Source organism: Coregonus clupeaformis, chromosome 14 (assembly GCF_020615455.1).
Source record: "Coregonus clupeaformis isolate EN_2021a chromosome 14, ASM2061545v1, whole genome shotgun sequence".
NCBI classification, from domain to species: Eukaryota; Metazoa; Chordata; class Actinopteri; order Salmoniformes; family Salmonidae; genus Coregonus; species Coregonus clupeaformis.
In genome coordinates this window covers 46,418,123-46,436,128 of record NC_059205.1, presented here as the reverse complement: position 1 = coordinate 46,436,128, position 18,006 = coordinate 46,418,123, and the positions used below count along the sequence as shown (strand labels likewise).

Below are 18,006 nucleotides of genomic sequence, written 5' to 3'. Positions count from 1 at the left end.
TCATTTTTGTTAGCATATAAAGCATTCCAGAGCATGTTATTGTTGTGTCCTTCAGCCAGACTTGTAAATAACTAGCTGTGCTTGTTGTTGCTTGTTGTTATTGCCAGACTAGTGACTAACTGTAATTGTTGTTGTTATTTCCCCTGCAGGGTGTGATCGCCAGGGTTCTGAAGCACATCGTGTCCTACTTGGAGTTGGACAACCAGGGCCAGGTGATCTCTCTCTGATCGATGAGGAGATGTGCATCAACTGTGGGAAATATTACATGACCTGCCATGACTCAGGATACCAGGTACTAACATACTGTACACACACACACACAGCCTAGTCTACTGTGATGTTTCTCAAAAGACAAACGGCATCTTATTGCTTATATGGTGCGCTGTTTGGGAAATAGACTGTCTTGTTTGTCCCCTCAGCTTGAATGTAGCACTCTTGTATTGTTTATGTAACTATCCTCTCAACTGGAGCGAGATACACTCACACGGTGCAGTAAAACCCTGTTCCTTCCTGTAAGACTCTAGTTGAGTGATTGAGTTCACCTGTTCTTGTGGCAGGATGCTGCTGCACCATTGTGGTCATGTTGCAGACTAATTTTCCTCTCTCCATCCACCCAGTAGATAGAGAGCATGAGTCCTCTCTCCTATGGTGAGTCGATAATTGCTCTAATGTAATAGCTTTTTTTCTCTCTCTGCTTCCTCTTATTTTGCAGGCTATTACGTTTGACCCTGAGACCCATTTCCCAGTAATCACTGACAGCTGTACCGGCTGCACTCTCTGCCTCAGCGTCTGCCCCATCATCGACTGCATCAAAATGGTTACCAGGCCAATACTGTACGTGCCTAAGAGGGGGCTGCCTCAAGCTGTTAATCCCGTTTGCTAAAGGCTAGAACAGGGCCATGTTCATTTGGCGCAAAACGGAAGAAAATGGATTGAAACAGGGAGGAACTACTTGGGCTAGTCCAATGAGAAATGGTCATTTTCGTTCCCTGTTGCAAAATGTTATGGTGTGGTGGTGCTTTGCTGGTGACACTGTCTGTGATGTATTTAGAATTCAAGGCACACTTAACCAGCTTGGCTACCACAGCATTCTGCAGTGATACGCAATCCCATCTGGTTTGGGCTTAGTGGGACAATCATTTGTTTTTCAACAGGACAATGACCCAACACACCTCCAGGCTATGTAAGGGCTATTTTACCAAGAAGGAGAGTGATGGAGTGCTGAATCAGATGACCTGGCCTCCACAATCCCCTGACCTTAACCCAATTGAGATGGATTGGGATGAGTCGGACCGCAGAGTGAAGGAAAAGCAGCCAACAAGTGCTCAGCATATGTGGGAACTCCTTCAAGACTGTTGGAAAAGCATTCCAGGTGAAGCTGGTTGAAAGAATGCCAAGAGTGTGCAAAGCTGTCATCAAGGCAAAGGGTGGCTATTTGAAGAATCTCAAATATAACATATATTTTGGTTTGTTTAACACCTTTTGGGTTACTACATGGTTCCATATGTGTTATTTCATAGTTTTGATGTCTTCACTATTATTCTACAATGTAGAAAATAGTAAAAATAAAGAAAAACCCTTAAATGAGTAGGTGTTCTAAAACTTTTGACTGGTAGTGTACATTTTAGGGAAATGGTATTAAATTGTAATTTATTATATTTAGTAATCATATTTATGAAATAATCATATAACCTGCAATTTAGGTATCTCTGTGAGTGACTTCAAGATCAGACACCTACTCAATTATATGTGAACACTTTTAGAGAAAAACTGGTTTGAAAAACAAAGCATTGTTTGTTTAAAAAAATCAAATGCAACTACTTTTCTCTGTTGTGCTAATGCATTCTCTCCACAATCCCCTTTTTTTCCCCGCTCAAGTTTTTACAAATTAATTCACAAACAAACACCCAATTCTGTGTATTGGGTAAGCTTTTTAGTTAATTAAAATCCTATCGCTGCCATTTCTGGATAAGGGTAGTCACTCCATGAAAGGGTATTGTTTGAAAATTATTGAACATACTTGTTTGAAATAGTAGACAGACATGCTGAAATTGATTATTTCATATGTTCTTATGTCGTAATGTTAACTATTTTAAAAGAGAGCAGCATCTCCATAATTCGTTTTTTTAACCTGATTTAAGACATTTCACTAAGGGGCCGATTCCGACCCGAGTTAAGTGCGTGTAAATGCAACGGAATTCCCTTTTTCTGCACTTTTCTCTCTACGTGTATTCTGACCTTGAACTTAAGCATGAGAATAGCTGTTCCATTATGCAGAATTTAAATTGTATGGCATTTTAACTTACAGCGATGGGCACTCTCGAATGTCTTAATTATAGGCTACCCTGGCTTTCTCTGTTTCCTATTTCTATGATGTTAAATATTAGCCCCTATCAGTATCAACCATCAGTAGGCCTAATAACCACACATATTCAACTGCCAATTTACTGTTAGTTCCCTTCAGTTGGTATAACTACATTATCATTCCATTTCATTACATTATTTCGTTTACCTTCATTTGCTTCCTCTGTAAACTCCATCACAGCCATGTGGTTGTTGCTGAGGATCATTAGTAACAGTTGATAATAAATAGCCATAACAGTTTGAACCAGACGCATGGCGCAACACTTGGCCGTGTCATCACACAGTTCCATGGTTAGTGCAGGCAATAGAGGAGGGTATAGCCTACTATTGTACACTATGCTCCTGATTATAATTCTATGTATACTAATTTTCCAATATTACCATGGGTTGAAGAACTGAATGTGGCAATTTTCATGTCAGGACGACGTGTATGCTGTGAGCGAAGTCAAGCGCAGGACACCGAGCTACTGGCAGACAAACTTTACTTGCACAGTAATCAAAAATACAAACAAAACCTCCAAACAGGGAGGAACAAAATACGCATACACCCGAACAATGCCGACCTCACGGAAAACAATCACACACAATAACCAATGAGAGACAGGGGGTTATAAAGGGAATACAATGTAACATAATGGGAAACAGGTGAAAACAATCAAGACAAACTAGACAAACACCAAAACATAGATCGGTGGCAGCTAGTACTCCGGGGACGACGAACGCCGAAGCCTGCCCGAGCAAGGAGGAGGAGCAGCCTCGGCTGATTCTGTGACAGTACCCCCCCCTTGACGCCGACCCCGGCCTCGGGGATGGCCAGGAGGACGCGGAGCAGGGCGAGTCGGATGACTCCGGTGGAAGTCCCTCAACATGGAGGGATCTAGGATGTCCCTCCTAGGGACCCAGCACCGTTCCTCCGGACCGTACCCCTCCCACTCCACGAGATACTGCAGGCCCCCCATCCGATGCCTCGAATCCAAGATGGAACGGACTGAGTACGCCAGAGCCCCCTCGATGTCTAGTGGGGGCCGGAGGAGCCTCTCGTACCTCACTCTCCTGGAGTGGACCAGCCACCACCGGCCTGAGGAGAGACACATGGAACGAGGGGTTAATGCGGTAATTAATGGGCAGTTGTAACCTATAACATACCTCGTTCAATCTCCTCAGGACTTTAAATGGCCCCACAAACCGCCGACCCAGCTTCCGGCAGGGCAGGCAAAGGGGCAGGTTTCGGGTCGAGAGCCAGACCCGATCTCCCGGTGCATACACCGGAGCCTCACTGCGGTGGCGATCGGCACTCGCCTTTTGCCGCCTGATAGCCCGCTGCAGATGGACATGTGCAGTGTTCCAGGTTTCTTCCGAGCGCCGAAACCACTCGTCCACCGCAGGGGCTTCGATCTGACTCTGATGCCAAGGTGCTAGGACCGGCTGATAACCTAGGACACACTGAAAAGGCGTAAGGTTAGTGGAGGAGTGGCAGTGAGTTTTGGGCTATCTCTGCCCAGGGAATATATCCCGACCACTCCTCCTGCCGGTCCTGGCAATAGGACCTCAGAAACCTACCCACATCCTGGTTCACTCTCTCCACCTGCCCATTACTCTCGGGGTGAAAACCTGAGGTAAGGCTAATCGAGACCCCCAGACGTTCCATAAACGCCCTCCAGACTCTAGAGGTGAACTGAGGACCCCAATCAGACACTATATTCTCAGGCACCCCGTAGTGCCGGAAGACGTGTGTGAACAGGGCGTCAGCAGTTTGTAGGGCAGTAGGGAGACCTGGCATAGGAATGAGACGGCAGGCCTTCGAAAACCGATCCACAACGACCAAGATCGTCGTGTTCCCCTGTGAGGGGGGAAGGTCCGTGACAAAATCCACCGATAGGTGAGACCACGGCCGTTGTGGAATGGGTAGGGGTTGTAACTTCCCTCTGGGCAGGTGTCTAGGCGCCTTACACTGGGCGCACACCGAGCAGGAGGAAACATAAACCCTCACGTCCTTAGCTAAAGTGGGCCACCAGTACTTCCCACTAAGGCAGTGCACTGTCCGACCAATACCAGGATGACCAGAGGAGGGTGACATGAGCCCAATATATCAATCGATCGCGAACCTCGAGCGGCACGTACTTCCGACCCTCTGGACACTGTGGGGGAGTAGGATCGGTACGTAATTCCCGCTCGATGTCCGCATCAACCTCCCACACCACCGGTGCCACCAGACAAGACTCCGGAAGTATGGGAGTGGGCTCAATGGACCTCTCCTCTGTGTCATATTGTCGGGACAGGGCGTCTGCCTTAGCGTTCTGTGACCCTGGTCTATAGGTGAGCTTAAATACAAATCGGGAAAAAAACATAGCCCACCTTGCCTGGCGAGGGTTCAGCCTCCTTGCTGCCCAGATGTACTCCAGGTTACGATGGTCAGTCAGAATGAGAAAAGGGTGTTTAGCCCCCTCAAGCCAATGCCTCCACACCTTCAGGGCTTGAACCACAGCTAACAGCTCCCTGTCCCCCACGTCATAATTGCACTCCGCCGGACTGAGCTTCTTAGAATAGAAAGCACAGGGGTGGAGTTTTGGTGGCGTACCCGAGCGCTGAGACAGCACAGCGCCGATCCCAGCCTCGGACGCATCCACCTCAACTTGGAACGCCAAAGAGGGATCCGGATGTGCCAGCACCAGAGCCGAGGTAAACAGGTCCTTCAGATGTCTAAACGCCCTGTCCGCCTCAGCCGACCACTGCAGACGCACCGGACCCCCCTTTAGCAGGGAGGTAATGGGAGCTGCTACCTGTCCAAAGCCCCGGATAAACCTCCGGTAGTAATTGGCAAAACCCAAGAACCGCTGCACTTCCTTCTCTGTGGTGGGAGTCTGCCAATTACGCACGGCAGAAACGCGGTCAATCTCCATCTCCACCATTGACACGGACAACCGATGTCCCAGGAAGGAGATGGACTCCTGGAAGAACAGACATTTCTCCGCCTTCGCATACAGGTCATGCTCTAACAGTCTACCAAGCACTCGACGCACCAGGGACACATGCTCGGCTCGTGTAGCGGAGTATATTAGAATGTCATCAATATACACCACTACACCCTGTCCATGCAAGTCCCGGAAAATCTCGTCCACAAATGATTGGAAGACTGAAGGAGCATTCATTAAACCGTATGGCATGACGAGGTACTCATAGTGACCCGAGGTGGTACTGAATGCTGTCTTCCACTTATCTCCCTCCCTAATGCGCACCAGGTTGTACGCGCTCCTGAGATCCAATTTTGTGAAGAATCGCGCCCCGTGTAATGACTCCGTCATACTAGCAATCAGAGGGAGAGGATAGCTGTATTTGATTGTGATCTGATTGAGACCACGGTAATCAATACACGGGCGTAAACCCCCATCCTTCTTCTTCACAAAGAACGCAGGGGAAGTGGACGGCCGTATGTATCCCTGTCTCAGAGATTCGGTGACGTATGTCTCCATAGCCGCCGTCTCCTCCTGAGACAGAGGATACACATGACTACGCGGAAGCGCAGCGCCTACTTGGAGGTCTATCGCACAATCCCCCTGTCGATGAGGTGGTAATTGAGTCGCCTTCTTTTTACAGAAGGCGAGTGCCAAATCGGCATACTCAGGTGGAATGTGCATAGTGGGAACTTGGTTCGGGCTTTCCACCATCGTTGCCCCTACGGAAACACCTACACACCTCCCGAAACACTGATCAGACCATCCCTTGAGAGCCCTCTGTTGCCATGAAATGTTGGGGTCATGAGATGTTAACCAGGGAAGCCCCAACACCACGGGAAACGCAGGAGAATCAATCAAATACAAACATAGCATCTCCTCATGGCCCTCCTGCGTTTTCATCCTGAGAGGCGCTGTGACTTCCCTAATCAATCCTGACCCCAAAGGGTGGCTATCTAGGGCATGGATGGGGAAGGGCACATCAACAGGTACAATAGGAATCCCTAACTTATAGGTGAACTGGCGATCGATAAAATTCCCAGCTGCGCCTGAATCTACTAGCGCCTTATGCTGGGAGTGAGGAGAAACCTCGGGAAACAAAACTTTAATACACATATGCGCAACAGAGAGCTCTGGGTGAGTTGGGTGCCTACTCACCTGGAATGACTCATCAGTGCGCTGCCTACTGCCTCGATTCCTAGGAGACCCTCCCCAGCACCGACCAGCAGTGTGTCCTCTGCGGCCACAGTTGGTGCAGGGGACGGCCTCCCTCCTGGTCTCTCTCCTGGTCTCCCTAGCACCAGCACCTCCGAGCTCCATAGGTGTTGGCTCGGAAGTGCTGGGGGATGGAATGGACGGCCCTGAATCCGGACGTCCGCGGGTAGCCAACATGGTATCCAGGCGAATGGACATGTCCACCAGTTGGTCGAAGCTGAGGTTGGTGTCCCTGTAGGCCAACTCCCGACGCACGTCCTCCCTCAGGCTACATCTGTAGTGGTCGATGAGGGCCCTCTCATTCCATCCCGCGTTGGCAGCCAGTGTCCGGAAGTCCAGCACGAACTCCTTTGCGCTCCTCCTCCCCTGTCTAAGGTGGAATAGACGCTCACCCGCCGCTTTACCCTCTGGTGGATGATCGAATGCTGCCCTGAAGCGGCGCGTGAACTCTGCATAGTTGACAGTAGCGGCGTCTATTCCCCCCCACTCGGCGTTGGCCCACTCCAGCGCCTTGCCGGACAGACAAGAGATGAGGGCGGACACGCTCTCGTATCCCGAGGGCACCGGGTGGATGGTTGCTAGGTAGAGTTCAACCTGGAGCAGGAAACCCTGACACCCGGCCGCTGTGCCATCATAAGCCCTCGGGAGCGAGAGCCGAATCCCACTGGACCCCGGAGGTGAAGCGATGGGCATCGCCGATGGTGGTGGTATCGTTGGAGGAGGCGTAGGCAGACCCCCTCTTTCCCATTGCTCCATAGTGCTCACCACCCGTTCCATGGCGGTGCCGAGAGCCTGGATCATGGCCGCTTGGTGTTCGACGCGTTCCTCCATTGATCCAGCTGGCACCGCCGCTCCTGCTGACTCCATTTACATTTACATTTTAGTCATTTAGCAGACGCTCTTATCCAGAGCGACTTACAGTTAGTGAGTGCATACATTATTAATTTTTAATTTTTCATACTGGCCCCCCGTGGGAATCGAACCCACAACCCTGGCGTTGCAAACGCCATGCTCTACCAACTGAGCTACATCCCTGCCGGCCATTCCCTCCCCTACCCTGGACGACGCTGGGCCAATTGTGCGCCGCCCCATGGGTCTCCCGGTCGCGGCCGGCTACGACAGAGCCTGGATTCGAACCAGGATCTCTAGTGGCACAGCTAGCACTGCGATGCAGTGCCTTAGACCACTGCGCCACTCGGGAGGTTACGCATGTGTGGTGTGTGATTCTGTCAGGACGACGTGTATGCTGTGAGCGAAGTCAAGCGCAGGACACTGAGCTACTGGCAGACGAACTTTACTTGCACAGTAATCAAAAATACTAACAAAACCTCCAAACGGGGAGGAACAAAATACGCATACACCCGAACACTGCCGACCTCACGGAAAACAATCACACACAATAACCAATGAGAGACAGGGGGTTATAAAGGGAATACAATGTAACATAATGGGAAACAGGTGAAAACAATCAAGACAAACTAGACAAACACCGAAACATAGATCGGTGGCATCTAGTACTCCGGGGACGACGAACGCCGAAGCCTGCCCGACCAAGGAGGAGGAGCAGCCTCGGCTGATTCCGTGACATTTCAGAATGAATCAAACCACCGTTTTCTTTATTTCGTGCTTAATGGCTCTCCAAACCATTTTTTTATGATTCATTAATACTTTCCTAACCCTAAATCATCTACAAGATCAAAGTATTTTTTAATCTACTAACTGGAGCTGAAACGGAGATGGTTTTCTTTCATTGATCCCTAATATTCTGAACCCGTTCTCTCTATATATTCTATTGAGTCTATCGACAAAATTCTAGCTAACAGGTACACCGTATTTAAAGGGATGGTTTAAGATAAATGTACTGAAAACCCTGTTGAATGAAAACTCCAGGAGAAAATCTGTTGGCCAGCAATTGGGAGGGTTTTCAGCAGGTGAATTATATTTATTCAGCGCGCGCAAGGAAACCACACCTGCAAAGCCTGTTACGCACCTGCATAAGGTAAGTCTGAATACCAACTACTAAAAACTGCGTAGAAAAGGTGTGCATAAGAAAGGAGTCATTTCCTAAGTAGGAATCGTGCCCTAAATGACCACCTTTAATATGACAATATTTAGTCAATGGCTCTGAAAACATATCACACTTGCACTAAAGGGCAATAAAGGTATGCACACATTCATATTCAGGGGATATGTTGGGATTTTGAAGGTGGTGTAAAAGACTCCAAAATTGGTTCCTCTATCAGCACCATTTTCTTTACAGATATCCATTTAATTCTCAGTGTATGCTGTCTCCCATCCTCAAGAGGAGGAACTGCATTCCACCTCTTCAAATACATACACTCTTAGATAAAAGGGTTCCAAAAGGGTTCTTCGGCTGTCCCATAGGAGAACCCTTTTTGGTTCCAGGTAGAACTACCAAAACGGTTCTACTTGGATCCAAAAGGGTTCTACCTGGAACCAACACGGGTTCTTCAAAGGGTTCTCCTATGGGGACAGCCGAAGAACCCTTTTAGGTTCTAGATAGCACCTTTCTTTCTAAGAGTGTATACATTCCATCTCCTATCCATTAATGCTCCGAGAAAACTGCTGTGTCCAGAAAACCTTTATAAATCTCCATTACTTGTATTTCTGGTATAATGGCACCAGAGAGGATGGCTGCCGTTTTATGGGCTCCTAACCAACTGTGCTATTTTGTGTGTTTTTTCGCATTGTTTGTAACTTATTTTGTACATAATGTTGCTGCTACAGTCTCTTATGACCGAAAAGAGCTTCTGGATATCAGAACAGTGATTACTCACCTCGGACTGGACAAAGATTTTTTCTTTAATGAGACCAGGCCCAAATCCCCGTCATTTGCATGAAGTAAAGAGCATGTGCATGTACTCAGAGCGTGTGCGGACCAACTGGCTAGTGTCTTCACTGACATTTTCAACCTCTCCCTGACCGAGTCTGTAATACCTACATGTTTCAAGCAGACCACCATAGTCCCTGTGCCCAAGAAAGCGAAGGTAACCTGCCTAAATTACTACCGCCCCATAGCACTCACGTCGGTACCCATGAAGTGCTTTGAAAGGCTGGTCATGGTTCACATCAACACCATCATCCCGGAAACACTAGACCCACTTGTCACAAGAATTTCTATCTCTAATTAATCAAACTTAATGCTTTGAATAATTCCCAGAGGGTGTAAGGCTCTGGTTTAATCATGAATTAAACGAAGGTCCGCAACCAACAAGAATGATCTGTATGTTTTAATCATGGAGAGCTCTGGCGCCCAAAAATACATATACAGCCTACCGCCCCAACAGATCCACAGATGACGCAATCTCAATCGCACTCCACACTTCCCTTTCCCACCTGGACAAAAGGAACACCTAGAGTACCAGTCAAAAGTTTGGACACACCTGCTCATTCAAGGGTTTTTCTTTATTTTTACAATTTTCTACATTGTAGAATAACAGGGAAGACATCAAAGCTATGAAATAACACATATGGAATCATGTTGTAAGCAAAAAAGTGTTAAACAAATCAAAATATATTTTATATTTGAGATTCTTCAAATAGCCATCCTTTGCCTTGATGACAGCTTTGCACACTCTTGGCATTCTTTCAACCAGCTTCACTTGGAATGCTTTTCCAACAGTCTTGAAGGAGTTCCCACATATGCTGAGCACTTGTTGGCTGCTTTTCCTTCACTCTGCGGTCCGACTCATCCCAAACCATCTCAATTGGGTGGAGGTCTGAGCTTCTACTTCTAAAAATCCACCTTTCCAGAAATAAGTCTCTCGCTGTTGCCGCTTGCTACAGACCCCCCTCAGCCCCCAGTTGTGCCCTGGACTCCATATGTGAATAGCTTGCCCCCCATCTATCCTCAGAGTTCGTACTGCTTGGTGACCTAAACTGGGATATGCTTAACACCCCGGCCGTCCTACAATCTAAACTAGATGCCCTCAATCTCACACAAATTATCAAGGAACCTACCAGGTACAACCCTAAATCCGTAAACATGGGCACCCTCATAGATATCATCCTGACTAATTTATCCTCTAAATACACCTCCACTGTCTACAACCAGGATCTCAGCGATCACTGCCTCATTGCCTGCGTCCGTAATGGGTCCGCGGTCAAACAAACACCCCTCATCACTGTCAAACGCTCCCTAAAACACTTCAGGCCTTTCTAATTGACCTGGCCCGGGTATCCTGGATGGATATTGACCTCATTCCGTCAGTAGAGGATGCCTGGATATTCATTAAAATTGCTTTCCTCTCCATCTAAAATAAGCATGCCCAATTCAAAAGATTCAGAACTAAGAACAGATATAGCCCCTGGTTCACCCCAGACTTGACTGCCCTTGACCAGCACAAAAACATCCTGTGGCGTACTGCATTAGCATCGAACAGCCCTCGCTTTTCAGGGAAGTCAGGAACCAATATACACAATCAGTTAGGAAAGCAAAGGCTAGCTTTTTCAAACAGAAATTTGCATCCTGTTGCACTAACTCCAAAAGGTTTTGGGACACTGTAAAGTCCATGGAGAATAAGAGCACCTCCTCCCAGCTACCCACTGCACTGAGGCTAGGAAACACTGTCACCACCGAAAAATCTACGATAATCGAGAATTTCAACAAGCTTTTTGCTACAGCTGGCCATGCTTTCCACCTGGCTACCCCTACACCTGCCACCAGCTCTGCACACTCTGCTGCAACTTGCCCCTTCAAAGGGGGTGACACTCTAGATCCAAACTGTTACAGACCTATATCCATCCTGCCCTGCCTTTCAAAAGTATTTGAAAGCCAAGTTAACAAACAGATCTCCGACCATTTCGAATCCCACTGTACCTTCTCTGCTATGCAATCTGGTTTCCGAGCTGGTCATGGGTGCACCTCAGCAACGCTCAAGGTCCTAAACGATATAATAACCGCGATCGATAAAAGACAGTACTGTGCAGCCGTCTTCATCGACCTGGCCAAGGTTTTTGACTCTGTCAATTACCGCATTCTTATTGGCAGACTAAATAGCCTTGGTTTCTCAAATGACTGCCTCGCCTGGTTCACCAACTACTTCTCAGATAGAGTTCAATGTGTCAAATCGGAGGGCCTGTTGTCTGGACCTCTGGCAGTCTCTATGGGGGTGCCACAGGGTTCAATTCTCGGGCCGACTCTATTCTCTGTGTATATCAATGATGTCACTCTTGCTGCTGGTGACTCTCAGATCCACCTCTACGCAGTCGACAACATTTTGTATACATCTGGCCCTTCATTGGACACTGTGTTATCAAACCTCCAAACGAGCTTCAATGCCATACAACACTCCTTCTGTGGCCTCAACTGCTCCTAAACACAAGTAAAACTAAATGCATGCTCTTCAATCGAACGCTGCTTGCACCCGCCCGCCCGCCCGCCTAGAATCACTACTCTCGGCGGGTCTGACTTAGAATATGTGGACAACTACAAATACATAGGTGTCTGGTTAGACCGTAAACTCTCCTTCCAGAAAAGCATCTCCAATCCAAAATTAAATCTAGAATCGGCTTCCTATTTCGCAACAAAGCCTCCTTCACTCATGCTGCTAAACATGCCCTCGTAAAACGAACTATCCTACCGATCCTTGACTTCGGCGATGTCATTTACAAAATAGCTTCCAACACTCTACTCAGCAAATTGGATGTAGTCTATCATAGTGCCATCCGTTTTGTCACCAAAACCCCATATACTACCCACCATTGTGACCTGTACGCGCTCGTTGGCTGGCCCTCACTACATATTCGTTGCCAAACCCACTGGCTCTAGGTCATCTATAAATCACTTCTAGGCAAATCCCTGCCTTATCTTAGCTCATTGGTCACCATAGCAACACCCACCCGTAGTAAGCGTTCCAGCAGGTATATCTCACTGGTCATCCCCAAAGCCAAAACCTCATTTGGCCGCCATTCCTTCCAGTTCTCTGCTGCAAATGACTGGAAAGAACTGCAAAAATCTCTGAAGCTGGAGACTCTTATCTCCCTCACTAACTTTAAGCATCAGTTGTCAGAGCAGCTTACCGATCACTGCACCTGTACACAGCCCATCTGTAATTAGTCCACCCAACTACCTCATCCCCATATTGTTATTTACATTGTTATTTATTTTGCTCATTTGCACCCCAGTATGTCTATTTGCACATCATCTTCTACACATCTATCACTCCAGTGTTAATAATAAATTGTAATTATTTTGCACTATGGCCTATTTATTGCCTTACCTCCATAACTTACCACATTTGCACACACTGTATATAGATTTTCTATTGTGTTATTGACTGTACATTTTGTTTATTCCATATGTAACTCTGTGTTGTTGTTGTTTTTATCGCACTGCTTTGCTTTATCTTGGCCAGATCGCAGTTGTAAATGAGAACTTGTTCTCAACTGGCTTACCTGGTTAAATAAAGGTGAAAAAAAAAATTATAAAAAAAAAAAAGGTTGGGGGATTGTGGAGGCCAGGTCATCTGATGCAGCACTCCATCAATCTCCTTCTTGGTAAAATAGCCCTTACACAGCCTGGAGGTGTGTTGGGTCATTGTCCTGTTGAAAAACAAATGATAGTCCCACTAAGCCCAAACCAGATGGGATGGCATATCACTGCAGAATGCTGTGGTAGCCATGCTGGTTAAGTGTGCCTTGAATTCTAAGTAAATCACATCACAGACAGTGTCACCAGCAAAGCACCCCCACACCATAACACCTCCTCCTCCATGCTTTACGGTGGGAAATACACATGCAGAGATCATACGTTCATCCACAACCCGTCTCACAAAGACACAGCGGTTGGAACCAGACCAAAGGACAACTTTACACCGGTCTAATGTCCATTGCTCGTGTTTCTTGGCCCAAGCAAGTCTCTTCTTATTATTTGTTTCCTTCAGTAGTGATTTCTTTGCAGCAATTCGACCATGAAGGCCTGATTCACAGTCTCCTCTGAACAGTTGATGTTGAGATGTGTCTGTTACTTGAACTCTGTGAAGCATTTATTTGGGCTGCAATTTAAGAGGCTGGTAACTTTAATAAACTTATCCTGTGCAGCAGAGGTAACTCTGGGTCTTCCATTCCTGTGGTGGTCCTCATGAGAGCCAGTTTCATCATAGCGCTTGATGGTTTTTGCGACTGCATTTGAAGAAAACTTCAAAGTTCTTGAAATGTTCCGTATTGACTGACCTTCATGTCTCAAAGAAATGATGGACTGTCGTTTCTCTTTGCTTATTTGAGCTGTTCTTGCCATAATATGGACATGGTCTTTTACCAAATAGGGCTATCTTCTGTATACCCCCCTACCTTTACCCCCCTACCTTGTCACAACACAACTGATTGGCTCAAACGCATTAAGAAGGAAAGAAATTCCACAAATTAACTGTTAAGGCACACCTGTTAATTGAAATGCATTCCAGGTGACTATCTCATGAAGCTGGTTGGGAGAATGCCAAGAGTGTGCAACGCTGTCATCAAGGCAAAGGGTGGCTATTTGAAGAATCTCGATTATATAAAATATATTTTGATTTGTTACTACATGATTCCATATGTATTATTTCATAGTTTTGATGTCTTCACTATTATTCTACAATGTAAAACATTGTAAAAAATAAAGAAAAACCCTTGAATGAGTAGGTGTGTCCAAACTTTTGACTGGTAGTGTATGTGAGAATGCAGTTCATTGACTACAGCTCAGCGTTCAACACCATAGTGCCCACAAAGCTCATCACTATGCTAAGGACCCTGGGACTAAACACCTCAATCTGCAACTGAATCCTGGACTTCCTGACGGGCCGCCCCCAGGTGGTGAGGATAGGCAACAATACATCTGCCACGCTGATCCTCAACATGGGGGCCTCTCAGGGGTGCATGCTTAGTCCGCTCTTGTACTCCCTGTTCACCCACGACTGCGTGGCCAAGCACGACTCCAACACCATCATTAAGTTTGCTGACGACACAACAGTGGTAGGCCTGATCACCGACAATGATGAGACAGCCTATAGGGAGGAGGTCAGAGACCTGGCAGTGTGGTCCTAGGACAACAACCTCTCCCGCAACGTGAGCAAGACAAAGGAGATGATCGTGGACTACAGAAAAAGGAGGGCCGAACACACCCCCATTCACATCAACGGGGCTGTAGTGGAGCAGGTCGAGAGTTTCAAGTTCCTTGGTGTCCACTATCATGGTCCAAACACACCAAGTTAGTCGTGAAGAGGGCATGACAACACCTTTTCCCCCTCAGGAGACTGAAAAGATTTGGCATGGGTCCCCAGATCCTAAAGAAGTTCTACATCTGCACAATCGAGAGCATCCTGACCGGTTGCATCACCGCCTGGTATGGCAACTACTCGGCATCTGACCGTAAGGCGCTACAGAGGGTAGTGCGTACGGCCCAGTACATCACTGGGGCCAAGCTTCCTGCCATCCAGGACCTATATACTAGGCGTGTCAGAGGAAAGCCCAAAAAATTGTCGAAGACTCCAGTCACCCAAGTCAGACTGTTCTCTCTGCTACCGCACAGCAAGCGGTACCGGAGCGCCAAGTCTAGGTCCAAAAAGCTCCTTAACAGCTTCTACCCCCAAGCCATAAGACTGCTGAACAATTAAATAAAATGGCCACCCGGACTATTTACATTGACCCCCCCTTTGATTTTACACTGCTGCTACTCACTGTTTATTATCTATGCATAGTCACTTTAACCCCTACCTACATGTACAAATTACCGACTAACCTGTAACCCCACACATTGACTCGGTACCGGTACCCCTAGTATATAGCCTCGGTATTCTTATTTTATTGTGTTACTTTTTATTTTTTATATTAGTTTATTTAGTAAATATTTTCTTAACTCTATTTCTTGAACTGCATTGTTGGTTAAGGGCTTGTAAGTAAGCATTTCACGGTAAGGTCTACACCTGTTGTATTCGGCGCATGTGACAAATAACATTTGATTTGAATCTTTAATGAACTGGTATTCAAGAAATCAGCCTTAAATTGAAACCCAGACCCAAGGCCCTGTTCTCTGTTCCTGCAGGGAGCCTCAATCCTGTCTCCATCTGGTAGGAGACCACCTTCCGGAGACACTTGAAACCCCACCTCTTTAAGGAATACCTGGGATAGGATCAAGTAATCCTTCTACCCCCCCTTACCCCACCACAAAAAAAAAAAAAAATTGTAAAGTGGTTGTCCCACTAGCTATCATAAGGTGAATGCACCAATTTGTAAGTCGCTCTGGATAAGAGCGTCTGCTAAATGACGAAAATGTAATGTAAATGGTAGGATCCGGCAGCCATTCACATTCCCAACATCTTCTCTCCCTCCCACCTTCATGCAGCATCCCAGACAACTTCCCCTTTCCTCCATGATTGTAATTAGGAAATTATATGTGAAACTGCCACGTCCATTTGCGATATTACAATAACAAAGACTTTACTTCAAACAACGAAAACACCGTTTTTTTCCCCTCTGACATCATTGTACATGAGATAGAACAGCAGAGTATGTACTATGATTTTATTTTACCACGTTGCTGGATGCTCATTTCCTCAAAACAAAAATAATAACAAATGCACCTGAGGGCGGCCAGTGGCACTGTTGAGCCTATCGCAGATCTCAGCTTTTATCATTCACAAATGTTCATAGACCGGACCCTTCTTTCTCTGTCAGTCTTTACGTCACAGACAAATAATATTGACCTTTCCACTGGGATGCTGACCTATGTATGACACCAGGAAGTCGATGCTATTTAAACTACTTAGGAGGCAGTCAGGTGATCATACAACAATGCAATTCAATGACCAGACATCCCTCTCGAAGTATGAAGTCAAAGAAACAGAGTAGTTTTCACACACTACCTGTAGGTCAATACCATAACTGACCAGTCACCCTTCACGTCATCACAGCAGTGTATCAATAAAGTTCAGATTGTCTCAAACTATCAATAAAGTTCAGATTATTTCAAACTATCTCTGCTGCGGTCAGTGTTCTCTCTTTGCCCAGCAATGTTGAGAAGGATTTAATCTCAGTGAAAAATAATTAACTCCAGTTAGAGAGAATGTGTCGCCAGGTTATTAGGACCACAAATGAATAAATGTGATATCATGACTTGCCCTCATTGGCTGAGGATCAAAGATGCCGGCTAGGCAAATGTTTGAACATCCCCTCTCCTGGGGGCCAGTTTTATGACCGGTCATAAATTCCTTGCAGAAACGTTCTCTTCCGTGCCATGCAGTATTGGGAGAGGGAATTTCCCTGTGGAACAAAGGAAATCTTCCCGCCAAGACTCCAACATCCAAAAGTGGATAATGAAACAATATTCCTACTTCAGAGAATGTGGGAAATGGTCGGTGGGGACTTAAAGAACAATCATGTCAAATTTGTTACTATGTTTGTCACGTACGTTAAGGAACGGGACGGACCAAGGTGCAGCGTGAAAGGCGTACATGTTTATTAAAGAATAAACACACGACACAGTAACCAAAATAACAAAACTTAACCGTGACGGTCCAAAGGCTAACACACAAGCCTAAAACAGGAACACAACAAAAACCCACCACACAGGCAGGAAAACTGTCTGCCTAAGTATGAGCCCCAATCAGAGACAACGAGCGACCGCTGCCTCTGATTGGGAACCACACCCGGCCAAACATAGAAATACAAACCTAGAAATTCACACCCTGACCAAACTAGCTAGAGTTCTATAGGCCAGGGCGTGACAATGTTGTGATGTCATTAAAGACGGTGGAACAACATAACTGTATCTCTGGGGGTGTACACTTCCCGGTTATGAGGTTTGCATCTAATTGTTGTATAAAACGAATGATTAAGTATAATAATACTTTTGTGAAGATAACAATGTGATTTTAGCATTCTAGATGAGATTGTTTTCCATTTTGATTTGTTCTCAGTCAGAGGCCACGCCCAGATGAGCACAAACATGAAGTATAAAACCCATCGTGACGAAATTCACCTCAGACCAGGAAGCCCCACGGCTTAAAATGGTTGACACTCTACAGACCAGCAGACGTGAGCTAAACGTTAAATGGTTAGACCAGAAAGACCAGAAAACGTGAGATGGTACTCCATACGTTTGAAATGGAGAAACTCTGAAACTCTCAACCTCTACACGAGGTGAAGAAGAAGACAACACACTAGACCTTATCATCTCAGTCTGCAGCTGGCATGTATAGTCATCTAGAGAACTTTCACTAAAGACAACCATTGGTACATCTGAAGTATCTATTCTAACAGATCAACTCTACGAACTACAGGGTACGCTGAAGTATCCATCTAACCACCACTACGACCAGAAACTCTACCAAGGACATTGGGATCTCTGGTGGGCAAACCAGAGTCCTACATCATCAACTCAACTATTGAGGACAGCTACAGGTAAATACATGTTGCATTTCTATTCCGAATTAGAGGTTATTAGGGTTTTAAGCATTTGTATTTCCGTGAGCGTAGTCTC

General features: G+C 46.3%; 1 pseudogene; it reads left to right on the top strand.

Annotated features, from left to right (window-relative positions):
* The window catches only part of LOC121581693, a 198,030-nt pseudogene extending 197,123 nt beyond the window's left edge, over positions 1 to 907 (top strand).
* Positions 908 to 18,006: the final 17,099 nt, after the last annotated feature.